Genomic DNA, 16,135 nt, shown 5'->3' with positions numbered 1-16,135 from the left:
TGAGGGTTGTTACAAAATGGGTATGGAAAAGAGATAAAAAAGAATAGGATGTCCGAAAATCACATAAATGTATTGGTAGATTGCCATATGCACATCCAACATCGGGTGAGATATATTATTTGAGAATGTTATTGAATAAGGTTCGTGGTGCAGAAAGTTTTGAGCATATCAGAACTGTAAATGGGGTCGTGCATACAACATTTAAATCTGCATGTATTGCCCTTGGTCTACTCAATGATGATAATGAATGGCACGAGGCATTGGCAGAAGCATCAAATTGGGCATCAGCAACAAAACTTCGACATATGTATTGCACAATGCTCATGTTTTCTGATATAACCAATCCAGTCGAATTATGGGAACATCATTGAAAAAGTTTCACCGATGATATACAATATAGAATCAGAAGAGATATGAGAGATAGTGATCTACATCTTGATGATGAAGACTTAAAAAATTTAGGACTTCTCGAAATTGAGCATATATTAAATAGAAATGGAAGATCTCTCAAAGATTTCCCTCCCATGCCATTGCCATCTTCGCAAGGTGCTCAATTTGTGACAAATAGGCTCATCAGAGAAGAGATGGAGTACGATAGTGTTTCGGAAAAACAATTGTTCAATGAATTACATTCTGGTTTAAATAGTGAGCAATTGGAAGTTTATGACACCATAATGAATGCATACAATTGTAAAAAAGGGGGTTTGTTTTTCCTTTATGGAAGTGGGGGAACAGGAAAAACATATCTGTGGAAAACATTGATAGCAAAGTTTAGGTCAGAAAAAAAATTGTCCTTTTAGTTGCATCATCTGCAATTGCGGCTTTACTGTTACCAGGAGGTAGAACTGCGCATTCACGCTTTAAAATTCCAATTAATTTGGATGAATTCTCAAGTTGTAGTATTAATCAACAGACTGAACTGGCAAAATTAATTCAAGAGGCATCATTGATCATATGGGATGAAGCTCCAATGCACCATCGTTATGGATTTGAGGCAGTTGATCGTACTTTCAGAGATATACTAAAGGGTACAGAATTTTGTTCAACTGATTGTTTATTTGGTGGAAAACTATTCATACTTGGTGGTGACTTCAGACAAATTTTACCTGTAGTACCAAAAGGTAGGCGGGAAGCCACAATTGCAGCATCGTTGAAGGAATCGACTATTTGGAATCATTGTCGTGTGTTGCATTTGAGGACCAATATGCGTATTATGGCCCATGATACTTCTATTCAAATGCGTCAATAACTCAGGGATTTTGCTAACTGGATATTGATAATTGGTGATAGAAAAATACCTGGAATTTCTTTCACTGAAGGCGGGGAGACTAATTGGATTGAAATTCCAGAACAGTTCTTGATTAGAAATGGATCACATGCTCTATATGATTTGATCCATGCAATCTATCTAGAATTAAGTACTAGATATAGTGACAGTTCTTACTTGAAAGAACGTGGCATCTTAGCACCAAAAAATGCTGATGTTGATGAATTAAATGTCATAATGCTATCAATGTTGCCTGGAGAATCTCGAAAATACCTAAGTGCAGATACGATATGTCCAGCTGAGGATGAGAACATTGACGAAGGCATGCATCCACCAGAGTTATTGCACTCATTAAATTTTCCAGGAATTCCAAGTCATTGCCTTGAACTCAAAAAGGGAGCACCTATAGTGCTACTGAGAAATCTCAATCAATCTCAAGGTCTATGTAATGGCACCCGTCTTATTGTGTCACGCCCCACTTTTTTTATTACTCGAAGTCATTACCAAATTCATTAACTTAATTAAATTTCAAGGATAACATGCGGAAATAAACTCATACATTCAATCCGTAGAAGTGATTAACAATACTCTCATTCGTATGCAAAGTAAATATTACATGAACATACATAATAAATTGCCCTTGGGCTTACATCACTTAAGGTACAAGAAGAAGGGTGTAACCCTTTTACAACAATGGCATTCCGCCAACATAACTGAGGCCCCGTGGCCAGTAAATAAATAGATCCAAATCTTGCAGCACATTCAGCTCAACACCTGAAAAAGGTTTCAACAACGTGGGATGAACATATAGTCCAGTAGGGAACTCAACATGATCCTCAACAATAACAACTTACAGATAGCTATGATCATGAACACTCATTCTCATACTAGAATAGTAATGTGACAGTTTATACAAAATTATATAGGTATGAACTTTTCTCGAAAACAACCGTTTCATTCAACGCTACGAGTGGTTTGTCTTTCCTTTTTCCTTTCATTAACCTCCATTCCCAATCTTTCATAACATTAACAAATACTTAGGAAGTAATCTCACTAAGCCCGATACCCTCTTCCATTTCCTATACATAGTCAGATGTACCTTTTCAAACATGTTTATCTTAAAAACATTCGTTCTCCTCCACACTTTCCAAAAGACAAAAATGACATTTTGGTTCGTTTCCATTACTATCATAACTATACATGCATATCTGTGTAAAAAAATATAAATTTACAACCCACCAACATGTATACAATCAACCAATGGAGTAACTCGGTCCTCCGAACTGTAACCAATCAAATCCATGATATTTTCAATTACAACGAAACAACAACAATTACATTTCACTCTACTAGCTATGTGCGTAGTAAGCCAACAATACACCCCACTCAACAACATTAACAACAAGCCAATTTACCAGGTGCTAGCTAGAGGGGTATGGTACCCTCGATTATTAGCACAGTCAGTTCTCCAGGTGCTAACTGGAAGGGTATGACACCTTTGATTCTCAGCGTGGTCAGTTCTCCAGTCGCTAGCTTGAAGGGTATGATACCTTTGATTCTCAGTGCGGGGCATAACACTGTAACAAGCCCGCGGGGGACCTCGCTATAGCTCGGACTCGATTTCTAGTCACGGTTCTAAGTCTGAACCAAAGAGTCCAAATCCGGAAAATTGTTTGAGAAAACAGATTTTTGAAAGAAGTGCCAAACATGGACTGCTTTGCCAGATACAGAGTCGCCACCTTAATATTTTATTTTGGGAAATTTAGGAAACCCTGACTCGTTGCCAAAGGCCACGTGTCCGTCATCACCAAAGTTGCCTCGGCTCGGGAACTTGGGTACGATTGGGGAAGGTCACTTCGTGAGCACCCCCGCTCGCCCGATCAAAGATCGGCCTCTACTAACCATGATATCTATTTTTGAAAACATTGTGTGTTCTTATTCCGGTTATTAGCCTAGGTTACTACGTGATGCGTGCAGCATACAAGTATAGATCGGGTCGCCTGAATTGGAACAGAACATTTTATGTTTGCTTTTTTGGAAGATGGTTTGCTACTCGCAAGTAGGCTTAAAATGCAGATTTTGCCACTCTCAGGTGAGCTTAGAAAAGATGGTTTTGCCACTATCTAGTGGGCTTAAAACAAACAGTTGATGATTTATTCCAATCCGAGTAACCCAACCTTCACCCACAGGCATTCAGGCAGTTATATCACATAAGCACATAGCCTCATGGTAAGCATGCTATCTTGGCAGTCACTCACACACATGCAAGGATGCTAAAGCATAAAACTTACCAAGTACTCCAAGCCAAAACAGAAACCTCATTAGAAATCATGCATGATCCTAAGTATACAGAAATGCCTAATGCAACACATGCAAAATGCAAACTATATCAGGCTCGGCTATTCTAAACATGGCATATGGAATGCTACAGCTAACACGTATTCAACTTTGAAATTGAAATACAATGCAGTTAGTATGATGCGCCGAGCCCGGTGCATGCAAAACAAATGAATGAATGCAAACATGCTATCATACTGTATGCTAATTAAAATATGCCCTAACCCAACCATCATAAGCGGGTAAATAAAAGGGAAGAAAGACGTGGGGTTGGAAGACATACATCACACTCACGCACACTTATTACAGTTGTGCCCTCGCGCAGAGGGTCCGAATAAATACACAGTCCCGAATAAAAGAATGTTACAGTCCGAATATTACAGTCCAAATAATTTACAAATTCCTAATTAATTAACAAATTAACTAAGAAAATAAATAAAACTGGCATGCAAGCCAGGGACTGCCTTGCTTCTGATGAATGATGCATGTCCGGGTTGTCTTGCGCGAAAATCCACGGGGATGCCCCAATTAGCCTCTGTTTAGCAGTTGTTCTTAGAAAGCGTGCCGAGCTCCGAAAAGTTGTTGATTCTTCATTTTGCTGCAACAGAGAGCAGGAAAGGGGCATAGCAATGTATTTTCACAGATATATGCATGTCTCGATCCTCGTGCCACCAATCACGCATACCGAGGCATGATGGCCGAGGAGTCGAAATGCACAATTCAATATATGATGAATGCACATGAAAACACAGCTAAAACCTAACTCCATCATGGATAATCCGGAGTGTCGGTGACTGGGGAATTGAGATACATTCCGTCACTCGGAGTACGAAATGCACCTCGTTTCCCGTGCCCGGGCTAACTCCTATCCCGAACACGATGCAATATGCATGATATGCATGAAATGCAACTAAGATACAGCCTAGTATGCACAATGCTATGAAAATGAGATGCCCCGAAATGCGTGCACACGGGCACGCAAACCGAGAAAATGACAGAATGCAATGCAAATGGCATGGAAATAGGATGTGGGCTTACACTAACATGAGAGAGCCTCAGCCACACTCACATAAGAGGCCGATAGATGAAAATGAAGTGCCTCGAAATGCGTGCACACGGGCACGCAAACCGAGGCGATGGCATACGCAATGCAAATGACATGGAAATGGCATATGGGCTTACACTAACATGAGAGAGCCTCAGCCACACTCACATGGGATGCCGATGGATGAAAATGAAGTGCCTCGAAATGCGTGCACACGGGCACGCAAACCGAGGCGATGGCATACGCAATGCAAATGACATGGAAATGGCATATAGAATGCAACATGGACTTTAAGCACTGAAAAGTGGGGGAAAATAGCCCCGAAACGAGGCGAAAACACACCCGATGCATGGAATAGTCCCGAAATATGAATTTTGGCACCCGAAATGGCCTATAGCTATACCAAACATGCACAATTGGTACACGAGATGAAAAGACAGAAGCAAGGCAGCCTCGAAATAAGCATTTTTACAGTACAAATCATGGCCAAACAGCAAGCAAAGATAGGGCAACAATGGCATGCAAAAATGGCCCTAAACATGAGATTATGAAGCAACTCATAGCTGCTAACTCCAAATAGGTTAGGGCCCTTCAACAAAGTTGAAGAGGGGCCCAAAATGTGATGTTTTCCTGAACTGTAAAATCCCCAAAAACAAACACAGGTATGGCTGCACTCCCATGCAAGAAAAAGGGCCAAAAGGTGGCCAAAGAGGCAAGTGGTATATGCAAAGCCCAAACTGAAAAATTCCCTTCTACAACATTGAAGAGGGACCAAAAATATGACTATTTAAAGAACTGTAAAAACTCCAAAACAGTATAAAAACATGCTAGAAATGCAATGCAAAATGAGGCTCAAAAGTGGCTATAACACAAAGTATGCAAAATATTCATCAAACAGCCAAAGATCCTTAATGAAACATGAAGAATAGGCCAAAATAAGACTATTTATAGGCCTGTAAAAAGACCAAAAACAGAAGCATGATTGGCTGCCAAAGCATGCAAAAATGGGGATTAAAAGAGAGATATAACATGAAGTGTATAAAATATGTCTCAAACCATGAAATGCCCTTAATAAAACATGAAGAATGGGCCAAAATAAGAACTTTTCTAGCTCTGTAAAATGACCAAAAATGGAACCAAGATAGGCTGCCAAGTCATACAAGAATAGGGGACCAAAGATGGATATAAAGACAAGTGGTACATGGAGGTCCCAAACAAAGATGAGCCCTTCTTCAATATTGAAGAGGGGCTCAAAATAATCCTACTTACAGTTCATGAGAAACTCCAAAATAGATCACACGTAGGTTAGAAAAAGCATGCAAAATATTGACATTCAAAGAGGGTATTGAAGCAAATGCAAGATGGAGGGCTCAAACAGGGTTGAGCCCTTAATGAGACATAAAAATGAGCTCAAAAAAATGACATTTTTAGTTTTGGTCGGAGCTCAAAACAATAAGCATTTATGTCTTACAAATGATACAAGAAAATGGACCAAAAAGGGGAAATGGAACTCACCCTTGAAGATCAAACTTTAGCAACTCTTGGCTTGAGTTTTCAGAACCCTTAGGCGTTGGAGAACACCTTCAAACTTCTGGAATGGAGGATGGAAGGGTGGGTTTTGGTGGTGTAGAAGGAATGGTGGTGTAGGACTTGGAGGTTTTTCAAGGAAATGGGATAGATGGAGGAGGAATTGTGAATCAATGCTTGAAGACCAATTTTTCTAACCCTTGTATGCAATGTTGCCAGCTGATTATATGGACAAAAAAGGGGGAGTAAAGGAGGGGCAAAAGGTGGGGGAAAATAGGCAAGTTTTCCCCCACAAAATATCCCCTGGATTGGGATATTTTCTGGGGGAAACAGCTATACAGCTGTAAAGTTGATGTTGCAAGGAACATGGCCGGCCAGGTATTTTTGTTTCAGGTGGCCGGCCGGCTAGGGGTCAAAAGGGTCAAGTTGGTTTAGTGGCCGGCCACCACCTGATGGTGTCCTCCCAAGTGCCCTCAACACAACCCTGTGGTTAAAAGTCCAAGAAAGTGGCTCAAGGGTGTTCAACATTGGCTCGGAAGGAGGGGTTCAAAAGGGTCAAGCAAAATTAGTGGCCGGCCACCAACTTTTAGGGTCCTCCCATGTGTGTACATCACAAGTATGTGGTTCAAAGTTCAAGAAAGTGGGCCCAAGGTGTTCAACATTAGCCCGGAAGGAGGGGTTCAAAAGGGTCAAGTAACATTAGTGGCCAGCCACCAACTTTTAGGGTCCTCCCATGTGTGTACATCACAAGTATGTGGTTCAAAGTTCAAGAAAGTGGGCCCAAGGTGTTCAACATTAGCCCGGAAGTGTGAAAAACGGGCATCGGAGGGCGTCGGGGGATATATAACTGGTTGCTGCAATAATTACTGGCCTCCCACCCTTCTACGGCCTTCCCAGTGATAAAACAGAGGTACCTGCCAAAAATGAACGAAAACCGTTGCAAAACGAATGTTCGGGGGCCAAAACGCGCAGTTCGGGGTCCCGAAAATGGGCTGTTAAACACCGAAAGTGGCATTCGACCACGAAGTGGGTCTCTCAGGCCCCAGTGTCCCTCAAAAGGGAGTAGAAAGGAAGTATGCCAAAAATCAGAACAAACGGAGATGGTTAGGCGGTCCCGAACCGAGGCACACGGCCTGACGGCTCCGAAAACCGGGAACCGGACTCCGAAATGGGCAAAATGGCCTGCGGCCCCCAAATTTAGCCCACGGCCACTGAGAGATGGTCTACGGGACCTCTCCCTTCCCTCAGGAAAAGAAACAGCGAAAATCGAGCCTGGTTCGCAAACCGAGGCAAAGCACAAAAGAGGGTTCGGAAGTCCGGAGGCAGGGCTCACGGCCGTGACTCTGAAACTTCTAAACGAGCACATTATGCAACATCACCAAGCGCTCAATCAGTGACGTCTGAGTCTTAAGGTCGGTCAAAAATGGGGTGTCTACAAACACCAACAATCACAGTACATCAAGGCATAACCAACATGTATAATGCATATACATAAACTATCAAGACATCAGCAATGTGTTAAAGCATAAGAACACACAACCATCTCCTTCCGAGCAATTATACATATATATAATGTATCTAGCACTTCATCACATACGATGTTCAATTAATCAAAGGCAAAATGCAAACCCGACAATTCTACACAACCGTGTCATCCTCCACCGATGACCAAGGACAAAACCTCTGGATGCATGTAGTTAGTACATCTATTAAAAGACTCAAATATCATGAATCACAAACCCAACAACAATATTAACATGGTAGTTAAAGAAGCAACTTCTACATGTGTGTTCAACACTCAAGATACAACACTATAATTCTCAAACTTATTTCGAAAACACTTCCCTCATTTTCACAAAAACGATTCCATCTCCTTTTTGTTATCACAAAACCAACTCCACTAATCTTGTTTCCACAAAATCAACTCCAAAGCCATGGTTAATCCTTTAGGTATTAACACCCTTACCACACTCATCTTGACAAAAGAGATTTACACACAATGGTCAACAAACTCCCATTATAATTTACCCAACCAAAATATAATTTAGGGCTTTTCTTCTATTAACTACAAAATGCTAATTTATATTTATTTTAGCCAAGACAACAATCAATGAAGCCAAAACCATTCTCCACACAACCAACCCTAGGTTTATTTCATGATTTTCAAACAAATCCAACATGCTACAATTTTCATGCAATACAAAAATTACCACATGTCTATCTATAGACGGAGTATTGAAAAAGAACAAGGAGAATCCCTACCTCAAATGGAGAACTCAAAAGGGGAAGATGACCCGAAATCAAAGTGCTCCAAATCCCAAATTTCTTGGATCACAACGAAGCCCTCGATGATCAACACACTTCTTACAAAGGCCCAAGGTGAGGAAAACACTCTAGCTAGATCAATCCTAAGGGAGAAGTTAGGTTTTAGAGTGAGGTGCTCTCCAATGGCTTTTTCGGAAAAGTGAGAGAGAGAAAGGAAATCAAAAAGTGATTCAAAAAGCTGAATCTCGGTGTGTTATACAGGTCGCCCCGCTCGAGCGTGGAAACCCCCGCTTGAGCCTCACTCACAGACTCCCGCTCGAGCGCCAAAAACCCCGCTCGAGCGGCGAATACAACCATCCAGAAGTTTTGCAGAATAGGCCCCTGATTGAGCGTCCAACTCCCCGCTCGAGCGTCTCACACAAACTCCCGCTCGAGCGTCTAACACTACAGAGGAAATACTGGGAAGGTGATTTTCCCGCTCGAGCGGAGAGGTCAAAAACTGGGCAAAGATTCTGGGTTTTTAAAACACAACCAACATAACCCAACAAGTCCAACACAACCCAAAACTCTAAGATAAAGAGTAAGGGACAGAAAAGAGAATGAGACAACAACAACAAATCTACGGAACCGAGTCCGGATTACAGTTCAATAACAACAGGGAATATCGGGATCGCTATATATTGTTGAGAGAATGGGAGATAAAGTGATTGAGGCACGAGTGATTACGGGTTCGAATATTAGGGAAGGAGTCTTCATTCCACGTATCATTTTATCACCATCTACCACATATTCACCTGTCCCGATTAAAAGATGACAATTTCCCATAAAATTAGCATTTGCAATGACCATAAACAAAAGTCAAGGTCAGACTTTAAAAAAAGTTGGTGTATACCTTCCTAATCCAGTATTCTCCCATGGTCAGTTATATGTTTCCTTATCGCGTGTTACCATACCATCAGGCTTGAAGATATTGATTGTTAATAAGGTTGACCAACCGTCAAATTACACAAAAAATGTTGTATATCGTGATGTTCTTGATGGCATTTGAAGATTGAAATAAAATGTCTTTTCAAAATTTGAATATGTTTTTTTATTCTTTAATTATACAATACTTACTACTCTAAATTCTAAATCTTATCCAAAATATTACATTTAGCACACAAAAAATTGGATGATCTAATCTTTTTTTTTTCATTGTCATTTAATAAAAATAATTAAAAAACTTACCCTTACAAAATATGTTTGTATAATATTTTTTGTACAATAATTCATTACTTATTTTTTCTATTTTATCATAATGTAAACTTAACAATTTTTATTTTTTTTATTAAAAATTCTTAATATTTTCATTTTCAAATTTCTTAAGATCTATAGATACATTGTATAAAAATTATAAATTCATATATTGCTCATATGCATCTACATTGTCAATAGGTGATAGAATTATCAGATATCCCTATTTTGCTGATTTACATCCATATGCAAGTAATTGGAGCGTTAAAGCAAAGTTAGTCAGGTTGTTATCTGTGACTAATCGTCCTGGGGGAAATATGACATTCAGAATGATTTTTGTTGATGGATAGGTATTTACAACTCTTATCATGAGATAATTGTTAAATATTTTGTTTTATATTATGTTATAAGTGTGTACTTATTAACTTTTTTGAAAGGGTGATGCCATGGAAGGAACTGTATGCTCTGAAGAATATGATTACTTCAAAGAACATTTAATTAAGGGAAAAATATATTGTTTTAGAGGAGTTCATATTACATTGGCTGATGGGAAATTCAAGTTGGTGCCATATTATTATAAGATGTCTTTTACTAATGATACAACAATTGTGGACATACTTGATCATGATACTAATATACCATTTCAGTGGTATTTCCTTAAAAAATTATCAGACATTAGCCAATTTCTTCATCAAGATGTTCAATTAATAGGTACGTTAATTTTACTAAATGATACTTATCTAGATTATATACTTACATAGTTTATTACCAATACAAAAAATTTGTGACTATCAAAACAATAAACATGCAAATGCTAAAATATGCAGATGTGATTGGCTTGGTTGTTAGTGTAACTGAATGTCAAGGTATTGCAAATCGTGATAATTACAAGAGAGAGATTCTACTACTTGATACAAGGTATGATACTATAACATATTTCTGTGTCTTTACCAAATTTGAAATACTCTACGAATTATATTATTTTTTCTAATCTCAACTTTTTTTTTAATTGTAAAAACAGTTTCACATTGGTAAGACTAACTCTATGGGATGTGTTTGCAACAATTGATGGCATGCAACTATATCATACTCTAGAGAATTATAATATTTTGTTTGCCACTGGATTAACAGTTAAAGATTATCATGGTAGGATTAGTTTTTATTCACTTTTGTAATATCTACATGCATATACAGATATTGATATTAATAAATTATCTTTTCTCACCTTCTAGGTCCATGTCTTGCTACATGCAAATATAGCAAGTTATATATCAATCATTCATTCTGTTATACAAATCATATTCGAGTGTGGTATGTTATGATTGTATAATATTAATCAATTATATATGACAATATAATTCTCACAATTATATATATATTGACATGATTATCTAGGCTTGCTATGAATCCTATATCACAAAAGTTGGTATCTTGGAATCGAAAAAATAGATTCTCAATTTCACAATCATTGATAATATCAAATGCCAAAAGAATTCGAATACGTGATTTTGCACCCATGCCAAAGGTAATAATTGTTATCATCCCAATTAATGAAAATTAAACGATATGTATATAATTTGTTTATAGAGAGATTAATTTATGTTTTTTCAAATATTTTGTAGGTCTCATATTTTCGAATACTTGGGTACATCAAACAAATTGATGTTGACAACCTTTGGATTGATTTGTGCAAAGGTTGCTATCAAAAAGTTGAATATCATTATGGTCACATTGTTTGTCGTCACTGCCTACATGATGATATTGATATTATAGCAAGGTAATTTTCTTTAGGTAAATAATTACTATGTACAATAATAATTCAAACTTAATAAGTTTTTTAATTTTTTATTAGGTACAATATTTCCTTTTAACAAGCGTCCTTTTTTTTTTTTTGGTTGATAAGATACAATGTTAAGCTTGTGGTCAAAGACAGTACTGGTTCAATAAATCTCACTGTTCAAGATAAACGGGCAGAGTTTATTTTGCGATGTCAACCATCATATTTGAAGAATATGAGATCAAAGGTAGGAAATTATAAAATTTATTATAAATAACTTATTCTTACTTTTTCAAACACAAACTTATAATTCCAAAATTTTATACGATAATGGCGTTAGAATGATTAAAGATTATATTGCGTCATGCCAAGATCGTGCCTATGCATTTATCATACCTGCACCAACAATGCCACGTCAACTAGATTGTGCACCGTGCGTCACCTTTGTTTTAAATATAGATTGGTCTGAAGAATGTCTATATCTTTCAGAAAGTAAAAAAAAAAAAATATAAGTATAACTTTTTTACTTTATAACATTTTATAAATACATAATATATGTATTGTTCATTAATTATGATACTAACTATCATGTTGACAATGCAGGAATGCTGATGGAAGGCCCACAACAATTTAGATTTTAGTTATTTTTTGTTTTACTTATTCAGTGAATTTCGAACAAATGTAATAAATTCTTATTATTACTTTAATTATGCAATGTCAATATTTTCTTTTAAAATTACATATATATTATGCTAACAATTTAAAAATATGTTTAACATAATTATGAATGGTTTTTTTTTTATTTAAATTTAATCCCGTGCATAGCACGGGTGATATGCTAGTAGATATAGATATAGATAGATAGATAGATAGATAGATAATAATAATAATAATAATAATAATAATAATAATAATAATAATAATAATAATAATAATAATAATAATACTAATATAGATAGATTTTTAATTGTTTACACTCTTCAGTGGGTCATTTAATATAATTTTTGTAAAATTAAACCGTTGTTAGGACAAGTTTGGAAACTAATTTTTTAATTAAGAAATAAAAAAGTAATTACTAAAAAATCAATTATTATTCTTTTTTATTTTTTTACACAAATTTTTTTTTAAAAATAAAAATAAAAAAAATCAACTATTTGCTTGGTTACACTTTTCCAAAAACACTTTTCAGAAAATTCTACTTTCTTGTTTTCTGTATTTTTTTGTTTTTACTAAATTTTTTTAATATTTTAAGCAATTTTTTTTACTTTTTAGACATACCTAGCATAAATATACCTAAAAAGTAAAAATTTGTGAAAAAAATCTTTTAAAAATTCACTAAATACCAAAAATACAAAAAAAAAATACGAGAATCCAGTACATTTTTTATATTTTTATGTATTATTAATTTTTAAAAATATTTTTTCACAAATTTTTTACTTTTCAGATACATCTAAGTAAGGTGCATCTAAAAAAGTAAAATAAAATGTTTAAAATGTTAAAAATATTCACTAAAAACAAAAAAATACGAAAATAAAAAAACTCAATTTTCAAAAAAGTTAATCTAAAAAACTCAAACCAAACACAATAGTTTTCAAAATAACCCGAAGTAATGATTATTTCTATAATTATTTTAAAAAATTTACACAATTTTGTAAATTAGAAAAAAATTTTAGTTTAACAAAGTTTTATAGTTTTAAAATGAGGGCACGTTTTTTATAAATATCTTTTCAGGTACTTATGTTCCATTTAGTTCTCATTATTTTATTATATTTCAATAAGTCTTATGAGTGACATAGTTACCAAAATATAGTTACCAAAAAATGCTAAGGTTATTTATTTTTTTAAATCAAAAAATTAGAAAATTAGGATTAAGATATTGGAGCTCCCACAAAACTTGTGGGTTAGAAACTCCCTTTTCCTTATATAATAACTAGTGGTAACCCGTGCTATGCACGAGATTTTATAAATTAAAAAAAATTATTATAATTATCTTAAAATAATTTAATATTTTATTTTGCGGTATACATGAAATTTATAAGTTAATTTTTATATTTATAAAATTTTAAATTATTAGTTTAAAAAAAATTAAAAAATATATATATAAATATATATTTACTGTAATTTTGATAATTTGTATTAAAAAAAAGTTAAACCTGATTAAATGAGATTAACTGAGTTATGACATACCTCTTCTTGTTGTGAAAATGTATAAATTTAAAAGTTATAATTAAAGCAAATATATAATTTTATTATTAAATATGAAGTGAAGTGATATTTAACAATAATTAATATAAGGTTTCTATTATTAATCCAATAATTTCAGTTACATTTCTTTTGATATCAATTTCATAACTAAAAATACAATATGAATATAATATCTATTCTTTATGAATAAGAAGGTTTCAAAATATTTTCAAACTTTCATCATTTTCTTTTAATTTTTTTTATCTAATTTGATTTTAAATTTAAATATAATTTTTGATTTGATATGAATTACTTTAACTTTTTCATTAAATTTTTTATTAATTTTTAAAAGAACTTTCATTCTTATCCCAATTTTTATTTTCTTTTCACCAATTTCAATGGAAAAAAAAAACAATAATTTTCAACGTTTCATCTTTATAAATTTTTATCAAATTATAATTTGATAAAAAATATATTAAGGGTTGAAAATTCTCTTAATTGGAATTATAGTGAAATAACATCTTAAAATTGTCAAAGTTTGAGTATGTGGTTGGTTAAAATGTATAATTTAATTAAATCTCTTCTCATATTTGTATAAAAATTGACACTTATGACTACATCATTATAAGTTGGATTATGAAAAAAAATTGGGATATCAAACATTTTCCATTTGTAAATATCCTACATATTAAAAAATGAAAAAAAAAATGTGTAGCTTTTTGATATGTGTTTATTAGTTTTGTTTTATAGATATCAACAATTGATGTTTCAATTTAAAAAATTAAAAAGTAAAAAAAAAAATAGATGAGTTTTTTAGAGATAAAAGAAACGATCTAACTCTTCTATATACTATTAAAATGGACTATTTTAATCACATAAAAAATAGAAATTATATTTAGAGATTATCTTTATACAAAAATCTAATGTTATAGTAAAATCTTGAATTCTCAATAAATTTTCACATTTTTTATAAAATAAAATGACAATAAAAAATAAAAAATTTGATACCCATTTTTTTTACTTCAATTTTATGGTCTTCACTGAAGAAAACAAAATTCGATCAAAATCATTGATATGGAACAGACGTAGATACTTCGAGTGTAAGCATAATCATCAATAATTCTTCTCTTCCATGCAAACCTGTAAACAAACATATAAACCTTACTAAAACCAAAACCAAACCAACAATAGAGAAAGAGAATCATACAAGGAAAAAATAAATAAATTTATAGAGCGAGAGAATGTTACCTCTAACAACTTAAACCTCACATAACCCAATCCGTTAACTCTTCTGCCAGTGCCTTCAAAATTTAGGAGTTGGAATGACTAATCAGATTATTCTTTAAAATTTAGAAATTCATTAATTTGTCTCATTAAGTGATTTAAAATTTTAATATATATACATAAGAAAAATAAATAATTATGTTACTAAATCATAATTCAAATTTAGATATTGTCATATTTTTTTAGATCCATATCTAAATTCTTGTTTTTTTTTTTTTTTTTGTTGGTGTGGTTTCTATTCGGGTTTTTTTTTTTCAATATATTTAAGATGAAGTTGTGGGTTTCTATTTTTTTTTTAATTATTATTATTTAAGTAAGTTATGATGTGAGTTAGATATGTGAGTTTTATTGATTTGAAGTATAATGATAGGAAATATTTTAAAGTTAGATTTATTTAGATAAACTTTAAAGATTTTTAAAATTTAAAATTGGATATTGAGATGCAAAAGAAAGGTTTTAACTGAATAAATAAAAATCAAATTTATTAATTTTATTTGTTCGTATATCTCATTTTTAGTTTTTTTTCCAGTTATGTTATAATATAATATATAAGATATAGATAGATATTTGCAATTTTTATAAAAAATATTATCTGATTTTTTGGAGAAGAGAGAAGGAAGGTAAATTTTGATATTTTTTTTTTGAAAGTCGGTGAGAGAGATTAGAATGGAGAGATTATGAAATATTTTTGTCATTAAATAAATAAATCAGTCAATAGTTTTTTTAATCTATTTTATAAATTAAAAAATCAGTAATTTTAGAAAATTGATTAATTTGTCCCATTAAGTGATTTAAAATTTTGATTGATATACATCAAAAAATAGATAATTATATTACTAAATCATAATTCAAATTTAGATGTTTTTATATCTTTTTGAGATCCATAGCTAAATTTTTATTTTCTTTATTTTTGTGTGTAACCATAGTGTATTGGAGAAATTGAAAAGGGTGCTGCAGTAATTATGAGAGAAGTCAAAAAGGTTTATGGGTTGGGAGAAATCAATAAATGCTGAGTTTTTTTTTTTATTCAAAAAATTTGAAAATTAGGATTAGGACATTGGAGCCCCACACAAAGCTTTTAGATTAAAAACTCCATTTTCCTTATATAATACTAGCCTATCACCCGTGCTATACACGGGATAATTATTGATATTTATATTTTTTATAATTTTTTTAATATATAAATTATGTTTTTTTAAGATTTTTTATAAAAATA

At 33.5% G+C, this 16,135-nt stretch overlaps 1 pseudogene; it reads left to right on the top strand.

Moving 5' to 3' along the window:
* Window positions 1-413: 413 nt before the first annotated feature.
* On the top strand, window positions 414-9,489 carry LOC114301846 (uncharacterized; annotated as a pseudogene).
* The last annotated feature ends 6,646 nt before the right edge of the window (window positions 9,490-16,135 follow it).

Source organism: Camellia sinensis, chromosome 3, assembly GCF_055761805.1.
Source record: "Camellia sinensis isolate YWXY chromosome 3, ASM5576180v1, whole genome shotgun sequence".
In the NCBI taxonomy this organism is placed as follows: Eukaryota; Viridiplantae; Streptophyta; class Magnoliopsida; order Ericales; family Theaceae; genus Camellia; species Camellia sinensis.
This window is presented reverse-complemented; position numbering and strand designations above follow the sequence as displayed.